Source organism: Mustela lutreola, chromosome 5, assembly GCF_030435805.1.
Source record: "Mustela lutreola isolate mMusLut2 chromosome 5, mMusLut2.pri, whole genome shotgun sequence".
Lineage (NCBI taxonomy): Eukaryota > Metazoa > Chordata > Mammalia > Carnivora > Mustelidae > Mustela > Mustela lutreola.
Genome location: NC_081294.1, coordinates 47,025,396 through 47,049,824, shown reverse-complemented (window position 1 = coordinate 47,049,824; position 24,429 = coordinate 47,025,396).

The window sequence follows — 24,429 nt, the reverse complement described above, 5'->3', positions numbered from 1 at the left end:
TGTTATAACATATCCATTTGAGTTATAACTTTTTAAATATTTTACACAATAAATATCGTATCACATCAAAGTTGTATTCGAACACATGAAAGCCTTCGCCTATGGCTGGACATTTGGGCTCTAATTGTCATTGTTAAAAATAACTTTCAATGACTATTTTAGTATATAAGCCTTTCCCTTAATCCCTGATTATTAACTTAGAACAGAGTGCTCCATGTTGGGGAGAAAAAACTGGGTCAAAGAGAATGAGTATCTCAAGTCTCAGGACACGACCTTGTTTTCTTAAAATTTACCTTGTATGTTTTTTCCGCTTAAAAGTGATAGATTTAGTTTCAGGTATGTGCCAGGTAACATATTTAATTGTGCTATTGTTTTTTCTGGCTTTTGCTTTAGACCGGTATTTCTGTTACTATCGTCACCACTACCATAAAAAGCTACGATGTATGGTGTCCTCGTGTGGGGCTGGGCTCTTGCAATTTGCATGCACTATCCCATTTAAGCTTTACAAACCGCTGGGGCCAGTGTGGATGTTAATCCCATTTTGTTCATGATGTACAACTGTTAAGATTAAAGCTAGGCACTGGAGCTTTGGGTCTGTTTGTTGTCAAAGCTGTGATCTTGACCATTCAACCAGCACTTTTTAACTGAGGAAACTCACACGTAATGGCCACTTGAAGTATAAATACTAAGTCTGCTACAATTACAACCCTTTTATCTTTATGGCACTTTCTAGGACATCAAGCACAGCCACATGAAATTATTTTAACTGATGACCAAATTCACCTCTCTATATAACTGTTACCCAGGGGGAACTGGCACAAGACTAGGACTTTGATTACAGCTTGGCCTTTCAAAGCGCAGGACTGGGAGATGCAGGAAGGAGCAGTGGCCCCCGAATAGGACCCAGAAACTGCAAAGACAACAACCAAAGATGCTCATTCTCACAGCCAGAATGCTTGGTCTTGTTCAAGATAACCACCAAATCCATGCCACTGCAGATCGAAGTGAATCAACACAGGCTACAGGGGCAGAACTATGATTCCACATTGTAACATACAGTTCAGGTAAGGGAAAGGCTGATGTTGTCTTGATCAGCTGTAATTACAGTTCTGAGAGTGACATTCCTGAGCAAAATATTGAAGTCCCAAGAGCACTCCTGGCATGACTGTATCTGCCCTTTCAAAACTCTTCTCCTCATTTCCTGTGGAGATTGCCATCTCTGTGCTTTCCATGGACAGAAGCCAGTTCCACAGATGTTTCCCTCCACAGACCCTCAAGAAGAAGTACCATATGGCGGGAAAAAATGGGGACTCTCAATCAGGATTCCCGGGTTCGAATCCTGGCTCTGGCCCTAATGAGCTGTGTGTCTTTAAAGAAGTAATTAGGTCTTTCTGTGCCTCGGCATCCTCATCTTAAAATGAAGATTATAATAGTACAGATGTTGTAGGATTGTGATGATTAAGCAATTTAATACATGGGAATGTACATCAGTGACAGGCAAGTGTTTGGTTGTTTACTATTCCTTCGGCTGAGAGTTCCTTTTCACAAGACTCCTCCCTACTCCTCCAGCTATACAGAGAATGGTTAATGTAATTAACACTCTGAACTCATAATAGCCAAACACTTTGGCGTCTCACCCCTGTGTCGTTTTCATATGGGGAGAAAACCCGCAAATATTGAAAAGCTAAAATGCAATGAAACTAATCTCTCAAAATAAAATTTCAGATGTGTATACATACAATAAAGATGCATGTGACAGATAAATAGATAGAAAGGTATTTTAAGGTTTCTCAAAGCACATTTGGGATTTTAGAACATTCAAGTTACAAGGAATTTTGAAAATTATACAGTCTATTCTTCCCTTTTATAGGTGGAAAAGCTGGAGGTCCCTCGCTGGCTCATTGGTAAAGCATGCAACTCTTGATCTCTGAATCGTGAGTTCAAGCCCCACCCGGGGCAGGGAGCCTACTTTAAATAAATAAATAAGCAAAATGTACAATACATGTAGAAAAGCTGAACTCCAGAGAGATGGAGTTACTGGCCCGCAAGGACGCAGTGATCTGTGATTATAATTCAGCTTCATGACGCTCAGTCCGATTCTCTTTTCACTACGTCATGTTATTCTTTCTCATGTCTCCAACAATTTACAGAACATTCTTGAAAAACTGTAAATATGGAAGCTGCAAAAGGAAAATCCACTATCTCCAAAAGAAATATGCTAGAAATGGTGTAAAGATAGCTCTGATCTTGCTACCCTCCTCCTCAAAATGTTCATTCCCAGACCAAGGGATGAAAATTAACATTCCTAAACTCCACCTCTCCCTCTGCCTTCCAAGGACTCTTCCTGCCCCGTCCCTCTCCCTGAAGGATGTCCAGTCTAATCTCAACTCTGTCCATCCCTTCCATCATCTCTCCTCACACTGTGGCCACAAGCTACATCTTTCCTCTTCCTTTCTTCCTGGAATACCCCCCTCCCATCACTGAATCCTTCCTACTAAAATCTTGCTAATACTTCAAGATAACCTCTACTCCTACTGGAATCTTATTAATACTCTGAGATAACCTCAGCTCCCCCAACAATCTCAATAAAGTAATTATCTTCCTTTTGTATATGTAAATAAAATGTACTTGTTCTCTAGCTAGAGAATTTTCTCATAATCCCATATGTTGCTGTGTACATATCTTATCTCCACCACAATACAGAAAGCTTGTTCACGGTTTAATCATAACCTGGCTCATTTTTGTATCCTTCCCAGCAATCAACATGTTCTCTTTATAAAGGGCTCACTGAATGGATAAAAGAAAATATATTCTACATGCCAGATTCTTCAGAAAATCTATAGTGAAACTTTCTTTATAGACTTTCTCTATAGTCTCTCTAGTCTAAAACATCTTTAATTTGTGATCTGAATGTCAGTTGTAGGCTATTTTTTTCAAGTGTATGCATCCCTTACCATAAAAGAATGTGAATGCTCATTCTTCTGAGATGCTTCTGCAGCCAAGGAAGTGGTAAGTCCAAGAAAGCGGACCCACTACCAGCCATTTCAACCACCATGGCATTAGCTTGCTTAGTTATTTATTATGTATTAAGATATGTTCAGGCTTCATATGGGGAGAACAAAAAAAATTTTCCTGTTCTGACCTTGAACTAATAATTTCCCTTGGCCCTACACAAAACCTTATGGCCTTTAAAGAATTCTCCTGTCTGGGAAAGAAAAGAGTTCATTAGCCAAAAAGCCAAAAAGCCAGATGAGTAGGAATACATAATACATGAATGTGAAAACAAATAATAAACAAACAAATTAAGAAAATTACCATCTTCACAAGGAAGAAAGAAACCATAATTAAATCAAACTTAAAGTATAATTTTAAGCCCATAAAATTAAAAAAAAAATTTCTCATGATTAAACCTACCGTTGACACAGATAGGAGGACAATAATCTCCTATATACACTGTTAGCAGCCGAGCAAAATTGACAGAATCCTTCCAAAATCAGAATGGCAAGCAGCAAATGCTATAAGAATATTCTAACCTTCAGATCCAATAAATCTATTTTTGTGAATATGTACTCTAAAAATAATTGAATGGAAGGAAAAACAGTATATGTATAACAGTATTTATTACAGCATTACTAAAAATAAAATGAAATCAGGAGGCAATCTAAATATGCAACAATAAGGCAATGATTTAGCAAATTGCAATAGATCAACATGATGAAATTTTATACATTTAAATTATTGTAACTATAAGGAAATGTAGAAAATGTTTATGAGTTTCAGTTAAATGAGAAATGCAAAATACAAAATGCTACATACCCTATGAGAGCAAGAACATAAAATATACGTATCTAATGGAAATTTCGAGAGCAATATATAAAAATGGGAAGCAGGTACACAATAGTTATATTCAGGCATCAAAGAAGGAGGGACTTATATTTTATATGCATAAGTCCTCAAAACTTCTTAAAAATTAGTAATTTTTATTATCCAACCTACTTTTACATCAACCATTTGCCGAGCCCACATGATTTTTCAGTCTTTTTCTGCCATTACCTTATTAGCTAAACTAATGCTTACTGAGACCTGTATATGAATTTGTGTTCCCATAAAAGGCAAGTTCAAGTATGTCATGGCCCTGCCTTGCCCCTATAAGCCCTTACATAATCTGTAAGCTCTTATATTTTCAACACTTTGCTCAAAACTCATCTCTAGGAAGTCTTCCTTAGTGATTTCTCACAGTATCATTTATTTATCCATTATCTTTGTGATAATGATTTTCACTAATTAATACATCATTTTCTAAGCATCTACCAATTGCCAGACAATGTGTGCTTTTACTATTCTAAACAAATTTCAGATTCTCAAAAGAAAAGATCAGTCCTCTTCCTATTTTTTTTTTCCTTTCACTATTTTCAATTAAGCCCAGTACAAAGGTTGTTAACACAGAGACTACTCAGTAAATTTGCTCAGTGAATGGAACCCTAAGTCTTCCAACTTCAAAATATATCTAGTTAGTTTGCGAACAAATACAACCATCAATAAATGTTATCCAATGTGCTAAGTCTGCCCACATCTGGCTTGTCTCGTTGCCTCACAGTCTTTACTGACTGCCAATTTTTATTAATTACTGACATGTCTATGATAATCTGGAGAAATGGTTCAACTGAAATATTTTTATTATGTATCAGTTTTATGGCTTCATACATTGTCCAACTAATATTCTAAATAGATCCTTTGGATTCTAACTTTATATTGAGAACAGCAAATATATCTCAACTTCATGAATTTGGGTTATAATTTTCTCTATGAACTGCATTAACAGCTATATAACAAGCAAAAATTAGTGAAGAACAAAAATGTCAAAGATGATAGTCAATTTAAAGAATAAGAAAACAGAAAAGATTGAAATGCACAGTCTGGTCAGAATATGATTTGAGTTGGTGGATAATAACACAGAATGTTTAAAATTTAAAAACAAGTGAGATAAATTACAGCAGGTATACTAATAGAAAATTAAGATTAAATTAAGCAAATAATAACACTAGTCTCTAGGAATTATGTTGAAATTATTAAATTGGGTAGTAAAAGGTTTACTTAATATCTGGAAGGATTATTTGTAAATTGATGAGCCATAAGAAATAATCATTGATTACTTTGTTTACTCTCTAGGAAATATCCACTGATTAAAAACCTTTTGGTTATTTTATTTTCTTGTAATTAAAATTTACATGCAAAACCATTGGATTTTAACTTTCATGGCTATTCTTTCTAAGATAGTAGCAGCTTTTACCATCTTAGTAAATAGAGTCAACAGGGTTTAGTTTGTGGTTTGAGGATTTAGGATCTTGAAGAGATACAGGGCATTGTTTTGCATGGTAAGTAGATACAAAGTTTAAAGGATGGGCATCAAGGTCTCCACTAATGCTTCCAAAATTGAGTTTGGTATTCCCCCTCTATGTTGCATGTGTATGGAGTGACTGCCCTTACCACCATTCATGCATGCATTCATTCATTCATTCATTCATTCATTCAACTATCCAAACAATGCTTACTGACGGCCATTTATGGACCCGGCAGTATGTTGAGGTTACTGCAATGAATGACAGCCTCCATCCCTTCTTGCATGAAGCTGAGAGTCTAGAATAAGAAATAGAAATTCAGCAACAATCATGAAAGTAATCAATTATGCTGTTGATAAGTACTATGAAAAGAAGCAGAGGGAGTGATGAAAAGATACAGCAAGAGGTAAACATCTAGTCTTGGAGGACAAAGAAGGAATCCTTGGAGAAATAACAGTATGAGATGAATACTGAAGGATGAGTGGAGTCTGGCCAGACAAATGGGAGAGGGAAAAACACTCCTGGACGCATAACGGGCAAATAGAAGAGCTCTGAAGTGGAGAGGATATTGGTGCAGATGACGTGATGGTGGAAACAAGAGCAGTGTGATGGTGTATTTCACATGAACAGAGTAGAACAAGATGGACCCGGAAACTACGTCAGGGACAGAAGCCTTGGGACCCAAAAGGCCAGATGGAAAATGTATGATGCTACCCTAAAAACAAAATAGTAACTAATAATTAGTCAGGTAAATGCCTGTCCCTCCACATTTGATACTGAATGTTCTTATTTCATAATCCCATAGTCCTAACACCTTGGGGAGCACCTGACACACTGTGAGTGTTCAATGTTCGTTGGATGACTGATAGAATGAATGAATGATCCTTTGCCTCTCCTCGAAGAATTAAGAGATTCTGAGTTCCTGAGGACTGATTTAATGGGGGTGGTAGGAGAGAGACGACCACTACTGTTTCCCTACCCATCCTTCTCCAGTGGCATTTAAAAATGTATCCATTGCAACTGTTGGCCAAGGCTACCAGACAAGTGAACTGCTCCATAATCAAAGCAAAATTCTGGCCAGGGCAGGATCCCAACAAAGTCTCCCTGGAAAACTATCAAATCACAAGCCAAGGTTCTGAGGTTACAGAGTCCACAAGCCTTCAGAACAATCCCAAAGAGGAAGCTTGCTCAACAACACAGAAAATGTCTAGAGGAAAACTGTCCTCCAACAGGAACCTGGGAGTGTGATGAGAAGTGATGAAATTGGAGGCTTTGATTAGGACCTGCGCGCTCAGGGTGTTCTTCTGACCTGGGGATGTTTTGTTTTTGTTCTCCAGCTAGCCCTTTGCTCTCAGTTGAATTCAGGCATGCACAGGCCTTTTCTTTTCAAGCATGCAAACAAAAATCTCTCGCAGTTTCAAACGTATTGCCCTCTCCCTTGCAGTTCACTTGATAGTCTGCCTTTCTTTCTTTGCTTTTTGAAGACAAGCTTTGATCATCTCATTCCCCTGCTCCACCTTCAGTGGCTCACCATGGCCTGAAGAATGAAATGAAAACTTCTAAGCTTGCCATAGAACATCCCATACCTCCTACCTGCCAAACATGCTTCTCTAGCCCCTTCTCACTTGCCTTCCACATATTCACTGTGATCAAGCCATTGTTTTGCTCATTAGATGCAGTGACAAAGACAACCAGTCTCAAGCATCCCAATGTCCTTCCTTTATTTTTCCCTTTCATTTGATTTAATCCCACCAGCAGTTACCTCTGCAACTAAAAATCACAGGATTTTACTAAAGACACAGGAGTCATGCGAGTCTAAAACAAACCTTCCGGTTCTCCCGCTGAAAATACTACTTTCTTGTACAAAGTGTAGTCGTGATAATGTCTACTTTGTTCCCAGGATGGCCACCGAACTAAAGCCACAATAATGGTACTTCATGGGGATGATTATTTAATTTAAGCAATTGAAGATGCCCTGGGAGAACCAGTTAAAAACAGATTTCTGAATGTGCTTCTAACACTGTGTTGACAAAGTTTGGAAGATCCTAAGAATCCACCTTATAATTAGCATTATTCCTGCTTCTGATTTCAATGGTCCAAAGGTGATAGGTGGAGAAATACTTCAGTGTTTCCGTAGCATTGAAGTGGACCACCTAGGCTTCAAACAGACTGCTCTTCTAATTAATTATATTTCTCTACTGACATGCTAAAGGCAGAATTCAGACGAATACCCATTTTTGGTGATGGAAATTTTCTAAGGAAATTGAGAATTGAAAATAACTTTAGAGTACAAACACATGGCGGTTTATTTGGTTTTTCGTGGTCTGAGGATGTTCGTCCCCAGCATACTGCCTTCAATAAGAAATTATCATGGTGAGGTCAGACTGACATTGGAGCAGCTTTCTAAACAACAGACCATGGACTAGTACTTCTTTCTTGGCCCAATTTATTCTATAAGGAACGTGTCTCCTTGTAAGAATCCAGGCTTATTCTACAAGTACCTTTCAAGTGTCTGCCAATTTCCAGGCATGGAACTCGGTGCTAGTTTTAAAATCCTGACATCATTTCTGGTTCTGTGAAACAGACATCATATGCCATACTTTCACAGATGATTATTATATCGAGCACTGGCTAAATGACAAACGGAAAAGAGCATTTATTGGAAAACATAATGATTTATTGGTAGCTCCTTGGGACCTGCAATCTAGCACCAAGTGGAATTTATCAGGAAAAAGCAGACTTTAAAAGGAAATTACTCAGAGAAAAACCTCTTTGCCCCACAAAATCACATCATTGATAATGTTAAGCCTCATCTTTTTATCCATGCTTTACTGAAAAAGTTTTCATATATCTTATTTTCATGGGGATATTGTTTTCTCAGTCCCAAGATTTTTTATGGATTTTATCAACATTCAATTCTTCATTTTAGCTTTACTTAAGTTAGGAAGGTTAACTGTAACTATATGAGAGTAAACTAACATAACTGATTTGACCAAGCAAAGGAGGATACCTACGCTATTGGCGGATAGGTAGGTAGGTACAGAGAGAGAGAGAGAGGCATCTATAACCCTTCAAAATACTCTAAAAATTGGCTTGACATTTGGAAGAAGAAGAAAAACAACACCGAAATAACATATACAATCTTCTACAAGATATCTTGCAAAGCTTCTGTTTTATTTTTAAAGAGCAAGACAAAAGTCCAAATTATTAAAGGTGTGTTGCTTCTGCATAGAAATAAAGGAGCATAAGGAAAGAGCATGTGACAAGAAAAAAAAAATTAAGTACAGGAACACATGGCTTCGTTAGTTTAAAGCAATGACATTAAAATTTAGAATGGCTAATTTTATTGGAGGTTGTACAATCCTAAATTAATATCCCCATTATCTTTAGTGAAAATAAAAATATCAGCGCATCTGCATTCTTTGTTAATTACTTCTAATGAAAGTAATAACCCTGGATAAATTAACTGTTATAACAATAAATGACCAACCTCTACGCCTACAGGGAGGAAAGAGAGAAGAGAATATTAGCACTGAAAAGGGGGTTTTATTTCATTGCACCCTTTCATTTTACACAAGACAACTGAGGCCCAAAGACATCTACTCACTTGCCAGGATCACACATTCCAGAAAGTCTTCCATCAAATGACTATTACAGAGCTATGGTTTTATTTGTGAAGTCTGGGAGAAAGGAAAATAATGCTTTCATGAAGTAATGAGGAATATCCATTGCCATGTTGCCATGTTTATGCATACTTGATGTTCATTTGGGGCCCAAGATGTTCACTCATATATTTTACTACTTGTGCATTCTCCACAAGATGCTTATCTTTCCCAAAGACGTTGGACCCTTTTCTCCACCCTCCTCCTTCCTCTTAATCTTCACTTTTCTTCTCCCTGCCTCTATTCCTCTCTTCCTTCCCCCTCCTCAATTTTTCTGTCAACTGAGAATGTACAATCATACACTCAGGCATTAGGGAATGGAAGCTAGTCAGCAAGACTGAAGACCCTTATTGAACAGGGTGGGGATATTAACCTCAAAGTTTAGCCAACAGTAGCGCTGAACACATTAGTTTCCGTTATTAACCCACTACATTCATCATCTCTTGGTTCTTCTCAATAATTTGGTTCTTCTCATCACCAGAATAAGTTCTTTTCTTGCCCTTTACAGGTAACAGTGTACGACAGACTGAAGGTTCATGTCCCCCTCTCCCAAATTCCTATGTTGAAACCTAATGCCCAATGTGATAGTATTAGCAGGTGGGTCCTGTGGAAGTTAATTTGGTCACGAGGGTAGAGCCCTCATGATTGGGTTTAGTGCCTTTATAAAAGAGACCCCAAAGAGCTCCTCTGTTCCTTGCCTCATATGAAGACAGGGAGAAGAGAGCCATCTATCAACCACGAGGCAGACTATCACCTGACGCCAACTCTGCAGGCACCTAGATCTTGAACTTCCCAGCCTCCAGAACTAAGAAACGAATGTTCATTGTTTACAAGCTACCCATCCGTGATATGTCATTATTGTGGCCTGAACAGACTAAAACACAGTAACATGGACATTCTTCATCTCATATTCTCTCTCTTACTTCGTAGTACAACCACTCTAATCAGAACGTTATCACATTATCCCTGGCATCAGTCTCTGAGTTTCCTGCGATTGGCAGAGAAATACCTCCATTCTTAGCACTGGGCCCGGCTGGCTCTTACAGACTTGCAGGTAACTGGTCAATTATCAGCTCTACACTTAGGAGTGCATGACTGGATGGCCAAGTTCTCTTTAAATACACCTAAGACTGCCTCCCTCTCTCTCTCTTTGCCTGCCTCTGCCTACTTGTGATCTCTCTGTCAAATAAATAAAATATTTTTAAAGAGGGGGGGAGGTGCCTGCGCGGCTCAGTGGGTTAAAGCCTCTGCCTTCGGCTCAGGTCATGGTCTCAAGGTCCTTGGTTCGAGCCCCACACCAGGCTCTCTGCTCAGCAGGGAGCCTGCCTCTCTCTCTCTCTCTCTCTCTCTCTCTGCCTGCCTCTGCCTACTTGTGTCAAATAAGTAAATAAATAAAATCTTAAATAAATAAATAAATAAATGCACTTAAGATGTATCCAGCTCACATAAGACACCTGAGTGGCAACGGCTAATGCAATAAAAATGTATAATCAACCTGGTTATAACATAAAGAAGTCTAGAGGTGGAGAGTTTGGTGAAGGCGGCTCTGGGACAGCAAGGACTCACATCCGTTTCTCAGAAACTATGTGACTTTAGCGCATCCATGATCCTTCATACACCCCAGTTCCTTACAAGAACAACTATGGCACTGGACAGCACTCAATACGTTTTTCTATCATTAGCATTATTGTCCCAAACATCATTCTTTCATGAAAGATTTTACCCACTCAGGAGTCCTACCAAAATCAAAATGGTAACCCATGAGCTAGATAATCTCGATGCTTCTTTCGTGTTCAAGTAAATGGCTCTGTGTTTTATCTACTTCTTACAGATGGGACAGATTGCCCAGGGTCCAGCTGCCATCGGACCTTCCTGAGCGGGAAGAAATTATGGGATAGAAAAGTTATTTGGTAGCTACTGTGTGCAGAGAACACATTTTTCACAACAGCAGCGTGTCAGCGCCTCTGTCTGCCTCCCATGAGTCTTCTCCACTCTACCAACCAACACGGGGAGGCCAGAGGTTTAATGAAAACAAAATGTGAGCAGGCTGATTTACTATCCAGCCACTGTTTATGCTACACAGACACCTTTTAAAATAGAAATCTGGTGGGTGTTGCTTTTCAGTGGCCAGAAAGAAGATCTGGAAATAAATGAAACATTTCAAGATGCCAAAAACAAGACACAAAAAAAAAAAAAAAAAAAAAGGTAAACCACAAAGTGGCAAGATACCAATTGCAATTTCTTGCTGTGAGTAGAAAGAATGAAGTCCAGGGGAGTATGTGGCCTAACTGTAAGCAAGTCTGGGAGATGAAATTCTAAAAACAGGACAGAACTCTCAGAACTCTTACGGGGGTCTTCAATTGCCTGTGGCAGGTTCATTCATCCAAATCTGAATTTTTATCTGACACAGCAATTTCAATTAAATACATCTAGAGAGCCAACATATTACTAACACAAGGTGCTATTTCTGTCTCTCATAATAAATCCAGCTTTCTTTCCTAATTATCTATGTTTGGCCCCTGGGGCCCTACCCACCCAAAGATAAGCCTAAGAGGTAAAAAGAAAACTATCTTCTCTCAAAAATATGGATCTTTCTGGAGTAGCATCTTACAGTCCAAAGGTTCTGGAACTACTCTTCCACTACAAACAAACAAATAGATAACTACCACTTTCCCATAAGAACACACCAAATGCTTTATATTATAAAACAAGGAAAACTTTCTTTTGAACAAAAATACTTGAACTGACCAAGAAATATTTTATGGGCTGCACTTAAAAACATAGTCTTAGACAACTCAGAGGGAATGTTTCATGGGATTTATGGACTTACCTCAAACAACAGATCATAGTTCTACCATAAAAACCACAACTCACTGACAGTTTGGCATTTGGCTTTGTTTTAATCTCTCTACACACAACCTACTGGCCGGACCAACAATGAAGTATATTAACCACAAACTGCAGCATTAGAGGAATTAAAACACAAAGGCATCCAAATTGGTTTTCTAGAAGATTCACGTAAGAACATACTGGAGATGGTCTTTGCCTTCAAGGAGCTTACTCTCTTACTCTCCAACTAAAGGAAATAATGATCCCATACACAATTCCTTGTATGCTAATATATACAGTTCATGGTTTAACTTACAGAGATTTAAATGTACAAGATAGAATAAATTAAGAGCTAAACCACTGGACTAATGGGAAAGGGATGAGAATTCAGTCAGGGAAGGCTGTACTTTATGCCATTAAGCATTTAAATCTCAGAAAAGAGAAACATCTCCAGAGACATTGCTTTCCTGCACTTAACCTAAGAAAATCAAGCAGATATTTTTGCTCGTATACATAATGCATGTATCTATATGCTGTGTAAGTGTTATTATTTATCCATTCACTTGGCTCATTCGCTGCCACAGTCTCAGGGAGAACATAGTCTGTTCCCTAGAGATCATTCTGGCCCTGAATATTCAGAACCTCAACTTATAAGCCCTTCTGTGCTAATTGCTCCATGTTCTAAATTACAGTAGATTGTTTAAATGAACTAATCACATGACTTACAAGTGAAATTAACACAATAGCAAAATGTTTTCTAACACCAGCAGAAACCTAAAAGCCACAGGATTTCCACTCTTTCACTGATGTCTTCTCTGATTTGACACATTTATATAAAGTAATTATAAGCCTTGCTCCCTAATAATCAAACTGTCCATGAAGATAGCTAACATTTATCTTACTATACCCACATATCACAATATATACATATATAACATATATATTCAAATTCATCAGAATTTCTTATAAATCGAGATGAAAATCACACTCTACCCTCTCTGTCTCAATATAACAATAAACCTGAAAGTAAGAAAAACAATATTTTCTGACAACTCAATAAATCCACACATAAAATCACTCTGGAAAAGGGCTCCATTTCTTTTCTTTTCTTTCTTTTTTTTTTTTTTTAAGATTTTTATTTATTTATTTTGAGAGAGAGAGCCAGAGTGAGAGTGAGCATGAGAGGGGAGAAGCAGACTCCCCAAAGAGCTGGGAGCGCAATGTGGGACTTGATCTCAGGACTCTGGCACCATGACCTGAGCCGACGACAGTTGCTTAACCAACTGAGCTACCCAGGCGCCCGAAGGGTTCCATTTCTAATGAAAACATAAAATGGAGAACACGGAGTTAAAAAAATAAAAAATCACATAAATGTCTTCAAGGTCTGTCATTCCAAGGATGTGTCCGTCAGTTCAGATGTCATCAAGATGTCACTGCAAGGCTTCATTTATTTCAATGCCGCTGAGTACCTCAGCCAGCCCCACTACCGTCTCAGCTCCCACAGCCTTCAGTCAAGCCCTCACTATGTGCCTGGCACAACCCATGACGTCAGCCCTGATACTGCTGGCTTCCAATTGCTCCTCTGGCGAACACCCCACTTCGGCTTCGCCTTTCCAAACAACCGAATCCATCCTCTCGCTCTTCTACGTAAGTTTGCACCGGCTTTCTGTTGCTTATACACAGGTTGCACTCCGCGGATGTTGTGGATGTTGTCTGCAGCTCTGCCGTGTTTGGCCCCACACCCCAGCAAGGCGCTCCCTCTCCTTAGCTCCATTCCCATGCTCCCAGCTCATCGGACTCACACTCCCACATTTAACACCTGTGGCTTTCACACAGCATTTCCTCTACGTTGGAGGTTCTCAACCAGAGCTTATTCTGTTTTTCAAGAGACTATTTCACAAGGACTGGAGACGTTTGGGGGTGTCACAAATGAGGCTTATGGTGCTCTTGGCATCTAATGAGAGGAGGTCAGGGCTGCTGTTAAACATTCTACAAAGCACACGACAGGCCCCATGGAAAAGAATTCTGCAGCCCAAAATATCTATCACTCAATATCACCGAGCCCAGAGTAGTACCCAGACTGAGAAACCCTCCCTATCAGAAATGCTGTCTCTCCATCCAGCCAGCTCCTCCATTTCTCAAGGTCCAACTCAGAACTCTTCTTGTCCTTGAAACAGCCTCTGATTTTCCAGCCTGCCAGTCACTCCCTCACTTTCTCGGACCCCCTTTTGCTTTTAAACTATGTTTCAACCTACATAGAAGACAGAGAGCTATTTCAGTGTTTGTACCCTCCCCATCTGTGGACTCCAATCTGCCAAGTTTTCTTTCTACCCCTAGATTTCCCTACTGCAGATACTCCATAATCACTCAATGAGTATGTATACCCCTTTCATAATATTCTATCTGCCCCTCTACACCTGCACTGTCCAAATACAGAATTTCAATTTAAATTTTAAATATAACAATACTGAGAATTCTGTTCTTCAGTTCCACTAGCCACACTGCAAAAGCTCAAGAGACACATGTGACTAGTAGCTAATGCACTAGACAGTGTAGAAGGTTCCACTGTGAAGCACAGCATGGAGACCATCAACTTCAGGAGAGTAAGGGGTGATATCTGTGTTCATGCACATGCCCAGGACACAGTGGGTATGCCATAAACATTTATGTGAGTGAATGAAGGTACAGGGATCGTGGGTATACTAACTTCCATTTGCTTTATTTGCATAAAAAATAAAAAGCACAACCAAGACAGAAACTTTCTGAAAATCCCAGTTTGCTAGTGGTCAGCACAGAAGGCTCTTAGTCATGACAGGCAAAATATAGTCTGGCTGAGTCATGAATAAACTCCAGGGCACCAGGGCAAACAGCAGGGTCACAGGTCAGGAAATTAACATTCAAGAAGCCAAGTGATAGTTGGCCAAACTGAGTCTCTCCTGAATGGCTTCCTGTACAGCCTACCCTGGGCACAACGAGGAAAGGCAAAGAGATAATACAATTATAATGCAGAACACAGATCCTAAGGGGAAAATCAAAGCCTAGAGAGATGAGGATAAATAGGAACTAGAACAGGGAAGCCTCTGGCAAAGGACACCAGAATTTAGAGTCAGATTTGGGTCCCTCCCTGTTCCTCCTCTGTCACTTCTAACAGGGCAATTCGGGACAAGTCCAATGACTCCTTTGAATTTCACTTTTTTTATCTATAAAATGTGAATAACAGAATAACATTATCGTTTATCTTCCTCAATGTTTTATTGAAGGGATTAGGAGATAATATATGAGGCATTCAACACAAAGGCTGATATATAACAGGCAATAATAAATGTTATTTTCATAATTACAAAATAATCTTTAAAGATAGAAGAGACTAGGAGGTCACGTCCAACTCGAACCCCACCTTCTGTCCTCACAGTCTGAGGACATCCTCTAACATCCAGAGGCAGCTCTTTCCACTTCAGAAGACTGGAACACAAAATCACCACATTTCCCCATGGGGCACTACTAGCTTGTGGAGGTGGCAATTTTTTTATGGTATTGGCCTGTCCCATGCATTATAGCCTGCACACACACACAGACATAAACACACACACACACACACACACACACACAAGCCCCCCCCCACACAATTATTGTAGAAACAATAACAACAACCACAACAAATGTCCCTGTATATTTCCCATGTTCCCTATAAAGGTAGTACCATCACCTGCTAAAGACTATTTCCAAAGCTGAAATCTCCCTCCTGGATTTAAGCTTGAAAGAAATGTAAGTAGGAAGACTCAGAGATGACTGATATTTCAGTCATTTCATGAGCTATATGGTAGACTTTGCCTTCTAGCTCTCAGATCCATTTCTTGGCCTTTTCCTGCTCTGAATCTCAAGGAATTACATTCCATGGGCTCTCTGGCCAACTGCCTTGCGGGCAGTTTCATCCAATGAGAGATACTGGAGTGTGAGAAAAGTAGGGAAGTCAGTATTTATTCCTCTCTTACTCTGTCTTGTGTGGTTTCTCTTCTCTGGAAGGCACTTATCCTTTCTGGATCCAAGAGCCTTCAGTCCAACTCCTACAAGGGTAGCCCTGCCCATGTTCCTGTTCCTGTGGACTCTGACCTCAGGGCTTTGATGTTACTCCCTCTTGCCTCTTCAAGCTTCCTACTAATCCCTGAATGGCCTCATGCCCCTGATTGCTCCTTCAAGGTTTCTGCCACCTAGGGAATGAATTTTCTGCGCCATTAAATCCTTTCTGTTGAAACACTTTGAGCAGTTTCTGTTTTCCTGACTGGACACTGATAGACACAAAGCTAGGGATGATGTTTCTTCTTATTTCCATCTTGGATGAATGACTGAAAAGAGAGCGAAAGGGATTATCTCTGGATTTTTTTTTTCCATGCCCTGTGGAGCACTAATATAGTGACTTCCAAGGAAACATGAATTTTATAATGTTTTCTTTCTTATAGAGATACAAGTTTAGGAGAACCAGTCAAAGTGGAGACAACTTTTCTCTACGTGGACATGCTTTTCCTTTATGGAAAAATATACCCTTTCCCCAAAGGAGACTGATTCCTCAGACAGGAAGTATCTGTGAGTAGTAGATGGACGCTAGACAGCCTACTGGCTTTTTTTTTACCCACTTTCCCTGCAATTCTGGAAATCCTGGAGAAAGAAAAAGGAGACTGATTCCAAAATGTGACCAGCTCAATTAGTTGCTAAAACTTCTCCAACTTCTGAAAGGAACACCATTGATATAAGCTGAATGGCCCCAATTTAAAGTGAAGATGCTATTAAAATACATACAAATAAAAAAGAAATGAATAAAAATACACATAAATTATCTAAATTATAGATATATAAGCATATGTACTTGGCCAGGAGAGCAAGGAGAGGTTTCGTCATTATGATTCTAATAATTTTCCAACACATTTTTTCATTACTACTTTCTACGTATACTCACTTGGCCAGTTATAATGGTAAGTATCTTTGGAATGACACAGAAAATCAGTAGAAGTAAATCTAACCTAGAAGAAAACTCATGAATTCTAAGAACAGAAAATTCAGTCAAGCCAATTGAGGAAGAACTCATCCAAGAACTAGAAAATCTTCAGGAACCAAGGAAATATTCTTCCTATGTCATTCTCCCTCAATCTAGGATTCATCTTCTCTCGTCTGTGTGCCAGTGGACTCCCTGGCTTCTCTTTACATATGGCTGAGATGGCTGGTCTCCCAAGACAGTATCCTTACATCTATGTTAGCCTGCCCTTTGTTCAGGTGGCATTCTGGGACTAACAGAATCTCTAAATTCCCAATTCAGGACAAATTGCTTTCATCTAATCCAGCACGGGTCAACCATCTACTCCTGACCCCACCAGCTGTTTCTGGGAGAGACAAAGTCCTATAGTACAAGCAGAACTGCTAAACTAACCCTACGGACAAAGTAATTCTAAGAGACAAGTTTGAGGGAAGAAGAGAGTATATCAACTTCAAAAGGGCATTATTATGATTACTCTGATTTTTCAGACAAGAAGCAGGCACAGAGGGATTAAGCCATCTGTCCAGTATCAGCTGATTAATGTCAAAGCCACTACTTGAATCAAATCTCCAGAATTTTTTCTTCTCAGTTCTAAGTTAACACCTATATGATGGAATCTGTGGCAGGCAGAATGTGGAAACTTGCAGCCTACTACTACTAGTACTTACTGTTATTTTTCATACTGGGTTTTAAAATTTTTAATAAAATTACAAATTTACAAATTTTTATTATAAAGGAACCGAGCAAGTGTTCTAAAAACATGACCCTATACTATTTGTCCACCACCATCAGCTCAGCCATCTGCCTCTCTAAAGTCAGCAGCTGCTATCAAATGTTTAGTAGGACTCAGAATCTAGTGAAATCCCCATAGAGAGAACTTCAAACAAATTCGGTGCAAACGCCAGAGACCTTCAGAGCCCAATATAAAGCATGGTGATGCCAGATCTTTACAGCACAGCAGAGTAGGGTGAAGGAAGTTCAACTTTATCCATTTTGAGAGTGCGAAGACTCCCTGAGCACTCCATGTCCAGAAGAGACTAAATGGACATAATACATCTTCTTCCCTACTCTCATGGTTTGGAGTGTGGGGGGAGATCAGATTGTAAAATGACTTCCTAATATTGTAGTAAAAGGAGTTTAACAGTCCTAAGCCCCTTACCCACAAGGCAAGAAATCTCACCCCACCTCACCCCCACCAAATACAGGTTAGGTACAATTAAAAATATTGTCACAACTAAACTTGAGTCCCATTGAGTCAAGAGAGAAAAATGCCTTCCCTTCTTGGGAGGCCAAGCAAAACTAGAGCAGTGGGCCAGGTAAATGTGCACCCTTGCAAGAGAGGGGCGCACCTCAATAGGAAATAATCAAGTTTCTAGAGAGATTCAAGTGCAAGTATCAAAAGACTTCTTGGAACTTAAAAACACAGTTTTGAACCATGAAATTCAGTAAAAGAATTAAAACTGAGAATAAGTTGACTACTGAGATAATAATTAGTGGCCCAGAAGATGGAATACAGGTGATACCTCAACGCACAAAACAAAAAGAAAAGAATAAAATGTGGAAATCACAAAGGAAAATACCAAGAAACTAAGATTGTAGATGCAACATAATACAAATGAAAAAAAAAAAAAAAAGAATAGATGGCAGAAAGGCTATAATAGTGGTTAATTCCTAGTAGCCAATACTAGAGAAAACAAAACAGAGACCTAAACAAAAATACCTTCCTGAACCTGAAATTGAAAGGGCTTGTGATTTCCAGAAAGCACTAATGAAACACACACACACACACACACACACACACTCACACACACTCACGCACATATACTCATAATCCCAGGCTTATTCTAGCAAAATGTATGAAGTTTTAGGATTTAAAAAAATGTTATAAACTGCCAGGCAAAAAAAAAAAAAAAAAAAAAAAAAAAAAACAACAACAACAACAAAAACAAAAACAAAACAAAAAAAAACATGTCCACCTAAAAAGAAAACAAAACTTGAACACGCATCAGACTTTTCATCTGCATTACTGGAAGGCACAGCATCAACAGACTACATTCACAGAAGGTCTGCAACTCAGGAACTTTCTACCTGCCAACGTATAATTCACCAATCAAAGGGGAAGAAAGAACATCTAGGACTTACAGTAAACTGAGCAAGTATATCATACGCATCCCTAATCTGGAATATCTGGAAAAAAAAATCCTCTAAACAAACAACAAAGGAGCCCCAGCCGAGTTTAAAAAAAAAAAATAAAAGAGAAGATGAACTAAAGAGGATACAGCCCCGGGCACTGACGTGTAGTGCAAAGGCTCTCAGGGCACGTGTAATATGAGTGCTAAGTAGGGACACAGGAAACACAACAAACACCTATAAAGGAGATTTCGTTTCCTTCAATTATACCAGAAAAAAAAAGTTAAAAGAAGTAGGAGGAAAAAAAAAAAAAAGAAGAAGAAGAAGTAGGAGGTAGAAATAAGGAGAAGATAAAAGCATTTGGAAAGAGTTATGTTGCAAGTACGGAAGGCAAAGAAGATGGGGAAATAAACGTGATTGTCCTTTGTGGGAAGTAACAGGGCAGGAGAAAGGGAGCAATGGGCTGGTTATAATGAAGAAAAGAATGCCTTTGGGTTGGGACTGTATCTTGCTACCACAGAATCATAGTCATCTGTATTTGAAATAGCAGAAAGGGTGTCAGTAATTATTACTGGGATGAAAGCAGAACTTCCATGTCAAGAAGACAACTGTTTAGATTTCAGTTTTAATTTTTTTAGTATAAAATGTATATCAGATATGGAATCATGAGCTGCTTATTAAACACATTTTTTAAAGTTATACTGACAGATGTCCAGCCAAAAGACAGGTCTTTGTCCCCTGAATAGTGATAAGGAACAGACTGCCATGATGAGTTGCCCACCAAATAAATGTAAGAAGTACCTTAATTACTGCGGGTAAAGTAGCAGCATCTAAAAATCACTCAGGAGGGATGCCTGGGTGGCTCAGTGGGTTAAGCCTCTGCCTTCAGCTCAGGTCATATCTCAGGGATCGAGCCCTGCATCAGGCTCTCTGCTCAGTAGGGTGCCTGCCTCCCCACCTCTCTGTTCTGCCTCTCTGCCTACTTGTGATCTCTCTCTGTCAAATAAATAAATAAAATCTTTTTTTAAAAAATCACTCAAGAATTACCTAGAAAATAAAGAAGACGACAAACTAATGTTTACATATATGCATGAATTCCCAGGTTTCCTCTACAGATCATTTTATTGGCATCTGGAATGAACATAGGTATCACACGTGTCTCACTGCTATGGTTTAGGAACCACTGTGTAACTGTTTTCCCATAGAAATCCCCAAGGCAAGGTTGCAGGATGCAGGAAAAGAGCATAACCAAAATCATTTCATTTCCTTAGCTTTAAATGGACTCCTTTGAAAGCATTCCTCACACAGCTGTTTTTGGCATCCCCACACCTATCGCCTCCCTTAGACTGAGGCTGAAATCATCGATGAAAACAGCACCAACATGGCATGTGTCATTAGAAAAGAGAATTTGTCTAAGGAAGGCCAATTAGTCATGTGTATTCTGATTATGGAAGAGCCTCTGGCGTAAACTGATAAAAAGAGTTAAGATGCACACCATACAATTACTACTACTTAAAAAGAGTGATATTGAGATTTTTGCAATTTATTCCAGAGAAAGAGTGTGATACATACTATCCGTATTAGTAAATCGACCACACCAAAGCTGGAAAAAGCATTAAGTTAAATAGTCGATCAAATACTTGTGGTTAGAAGTATCACTGAGGAAAACGTATAACCACATGGTTCTGATCTGTTTGGAAATACTTTGTGTCACTTAGTTCAAAATAAAGTATCTGAAATCGGTGAACATCAGTCAGTTGTAACAGGTGGCTATCAGCAAGTTACCTGAAGACACTGGCAAAAATGAGGAGACTCAATAGCTTTGACATTTTTTTTCCCTGTTCTTTTTTTTTTTTTTGAAACTTTTCTTTTCATTTTATATTTTATTTCTTTTCAGTGTTCCAGCATTCATTTTTTCTGCACCACACCCCATGCTCCATGCAATACATGAGCTCCATAATACCCACCACCAGACTCACCCATTCGACATCCCTCCCCTCCAAAACCCTCAGTTAGTTTTGACATTGTTATAACAACAAAAGAAAAAGTAGTGTGTATGGGAGAATGGGAGAATCGTGGGCAGAGAAAAATCTCTTAGTACGGATAAGGGTTTTTATCAAAGCAGGTACCTGGAAATTATGACTTAGAGAGTGTGTTGCCTTCAGTGCCTCCCTCTTTTCCCACCAGCTTGGAAACAACTGGGTGAATAAGTCAAGAGCTTGTGAACTCACACTGTCAAGGCCCACTTGTCAGCATCACTGTACAAAGGAAATCAGCAACATCAGTCCTAGGATAGCTTTCCTGGGGTGCTAATAATTGTGGCAACTCAATGCCTAGAAAAATCTCTCTACATCTTGCCACTTGCATCTCTCAATAAGGTAGACTGGGAAGACAACTTGAATTTCATCAGATTTTCCAGGAGTCTTAAAGATTTTCAAGCCCAGTGTCCTCATCAGACAGATGAAGAAACACTGGCTCTAAGAAATTAGCTTATTTGTCTAAGGTCACAGTTAATTTGCGGCAACATTTTTACCTGGTTCTTCTAAATCCCAAACCAATGTACTTTGCACTCTTAGACATTTATCATCAAAAGATCTTTAAATCATAGAACTCAATGGAATCATAGAGTTCTCTGTACTTCAACCACTTGTATAAAAATTTACTAAAATGTAGTGACAATTATATTGGCCTTTTTTTCTTTAAGATGAGGGACACAAATCAGTCTTGAATAATAAGATTACATATTCAAACGTGTATAAGGAAATGATTTTCATTTTCCTAATAAAGATTGTTATGTGGGTTAAAACTCCTTTTAAATTATTTTATAAGAGAGTAGAATACCTAGGTTCATAACTTTATTAAAGTTCTTCCAGTGTTTTGCATTAAAGAATCAAGAAATAAGGATAATATTCCTTCTTTTCCTTTATTCTAGAAAAGATTATGAATATTCATCAGTTTGCTTTGTTCATTTGTTGTTGGTTTCTTTTTAGATTCCACATATAAGTGAATCACGTAGCATTTTTTTTCCATCTGACTTATTTCACTTACCATAATATCACCAAGTTCCATCCAGGTTGTTGCAAACAGCAAGATTTCTTCCTATATATGGCTAAGTAATACATACATACACATAAATATATAGGCTATGCCCTTTTCCATGTATATATGCATATATCATATCTTTATCCATTCATCCACCAATTAACATTTAGGTTCTTTTCATATGTTGGCTATGGTAAACAATGCTACGCACACAGAAATGCATAGATCTGTTTGACTTAGTGTTTTCATATTCTTTGGATAAATACCCAGTAGTGGAACAATAATTTTTTAATTCTTTAATCATTTACACTCATTTACATACCCACCAACAATGTACAAGGGTTCTTTTTTTCCATATCCTCACCAAAACTTGTCTCTTTGAGAAGAGCTATTCTTTTTTTTAAATTAACATATAATGTATTATTTGTTTCAGGGATACAGGTCTGTGATTCATCAGTCTTATATAATTCCCAGTGCTCTTTACAACACATGTCCAATGTTCATCACCCAGTCACCCCATTCTCCTACTCCAGCAACCCTCAGTTTGTTTCCTATGAATAAGAGTCTCTTACAGTTTGTCTTCTAACAGGTGTGAAGAGATATTTCATTAAGGTTTTGATTTGCATTTTCCTGCTAATCAGTGATGTCGAACATCTTTTCCTATTGAACCATTGAACTATTGAACTATGTCTTTTTTGAAAAATGTCTACTCAGGTCTTCCAGCTATTTAATTGGGTTGTTTTCTATTGTTGTTGTTGAGTTGTAGGAATATATTTTGGATATTAACCCCTTGTAGAATATATCAAATATACTCCACAAATCTCCCATTCAGTAGGATTGTCTTTTCATGTTGTTGATGGCTTCCTTCCCTACACATGAGTGTTTTCAGTTTGACATATTCTCTTGTTCATTTTTGTTTCCCTTGCCTTTGAAGACCCAGAAGTACATAGCTCAGATTGATCTCAAGAAGCTTACTGTCTCTGTTTTCTTCTAGGAGTGTTATGATTTCAGGTCTTACATGCCAGTTTTTTATTTGTTTTGAGTTAGTTTAGTAAATGGTGTAAGAAAGTGTCTAGTTTTATTCTTTTACATGTACCTGTCTGGTTTTCCCAACACCATTTGTTGAAGAGACTGTTTCTTTCCCAATGCATACTCCTGGCTCTTTTGTCATATGTCTGGGTTCATTCCTGGACACTATTCTGTTCTATTGATCTATGTGTCTCTTTATGCAAATACCACACTGTTTTGATTATTAGATCTCTGTAGTATTTTTTGAAATTTGAAAGTGTGTTGCCTCCAGTTTTTTTTCTTTCTCAGGATCACTTTGGCTATCCAGAGTCTTTTGTGGTTCCATACAATTATTAGAATTATTTGTTCTAGTTCTGTGAAAAATGGCTTTGGAGTTTTAATAGGGATTGCAATGAATCTGCAGATTGCTTTGAATAGCATGAACACTTTAACAACGTTAATACTTCTAACTCATGAGAATGGAATATCATTCAATTTATTTGTGTTCATCTTTATCATTGTCTGTAGTTTTCAATGTACACATCTTACACCTCATTCATTAAATTTATTCCTAGGTATTCTTATTGATGCAATTGTAAATTGGATTGTTTTCTTAATTTCTCTGATAGTTAATTATTAGTGTACAGAAATACAAGAGAGTTCTGTAAATTGGTTTAGTATCCTGCAACTATACCAAAAAAATGCTTTTGTGCATCCCATAGATTTTTGACTTTTGTATTTCCAATTTCATGTCTTTCTTGTATCCAGAGGTCTTATTATTTAAATTCAATTAGCCACCATTATAGTACAGCTTCAGATGTAGAGTCCAGTTGCATATAAACCCAGTGCTCATCATTTCACATGCCCTTCTTAATGTCTGTCACTCAGGTTTTTTTGTTTGTTTGTTTTAAGTTTCTCTTTTGATTTCTTCATTGACCCACTGGTTGTTCAATAGTATGTTGTTTAATCTCTACATATTTTTTATTTTTCCAGTTTTATTCCCATAATTGATTTCTTGTTTCATACCATTGTGATTAGAAAAGATGCTAGACATGATTTCAATCTCTTTACATTTACTGAGACTTGTACTATGGCCTAATATCTGATGTATCCTAGAGAATGTTCCATGCACACTAGAGAAGAATATGTATTTTCTGCTGCTTTTGGATGAAATGATCTGTATGTATCCATAAGTCCATTTGGTCTACTGTGTAATTTAAGACTAATGTTTCCTTATTGACTTTCCATCTAGATGATTTATCCATTAATGTAAGTGGGGTATTAAGTTCCCCTACTACTGTATTACTCTCAATTTCTTCCTTTAGGTCTGTTAATATTTGCTTTGTATATTTAGGTGCTTCTATGCTATGGACATAAATATATATAATGTTGT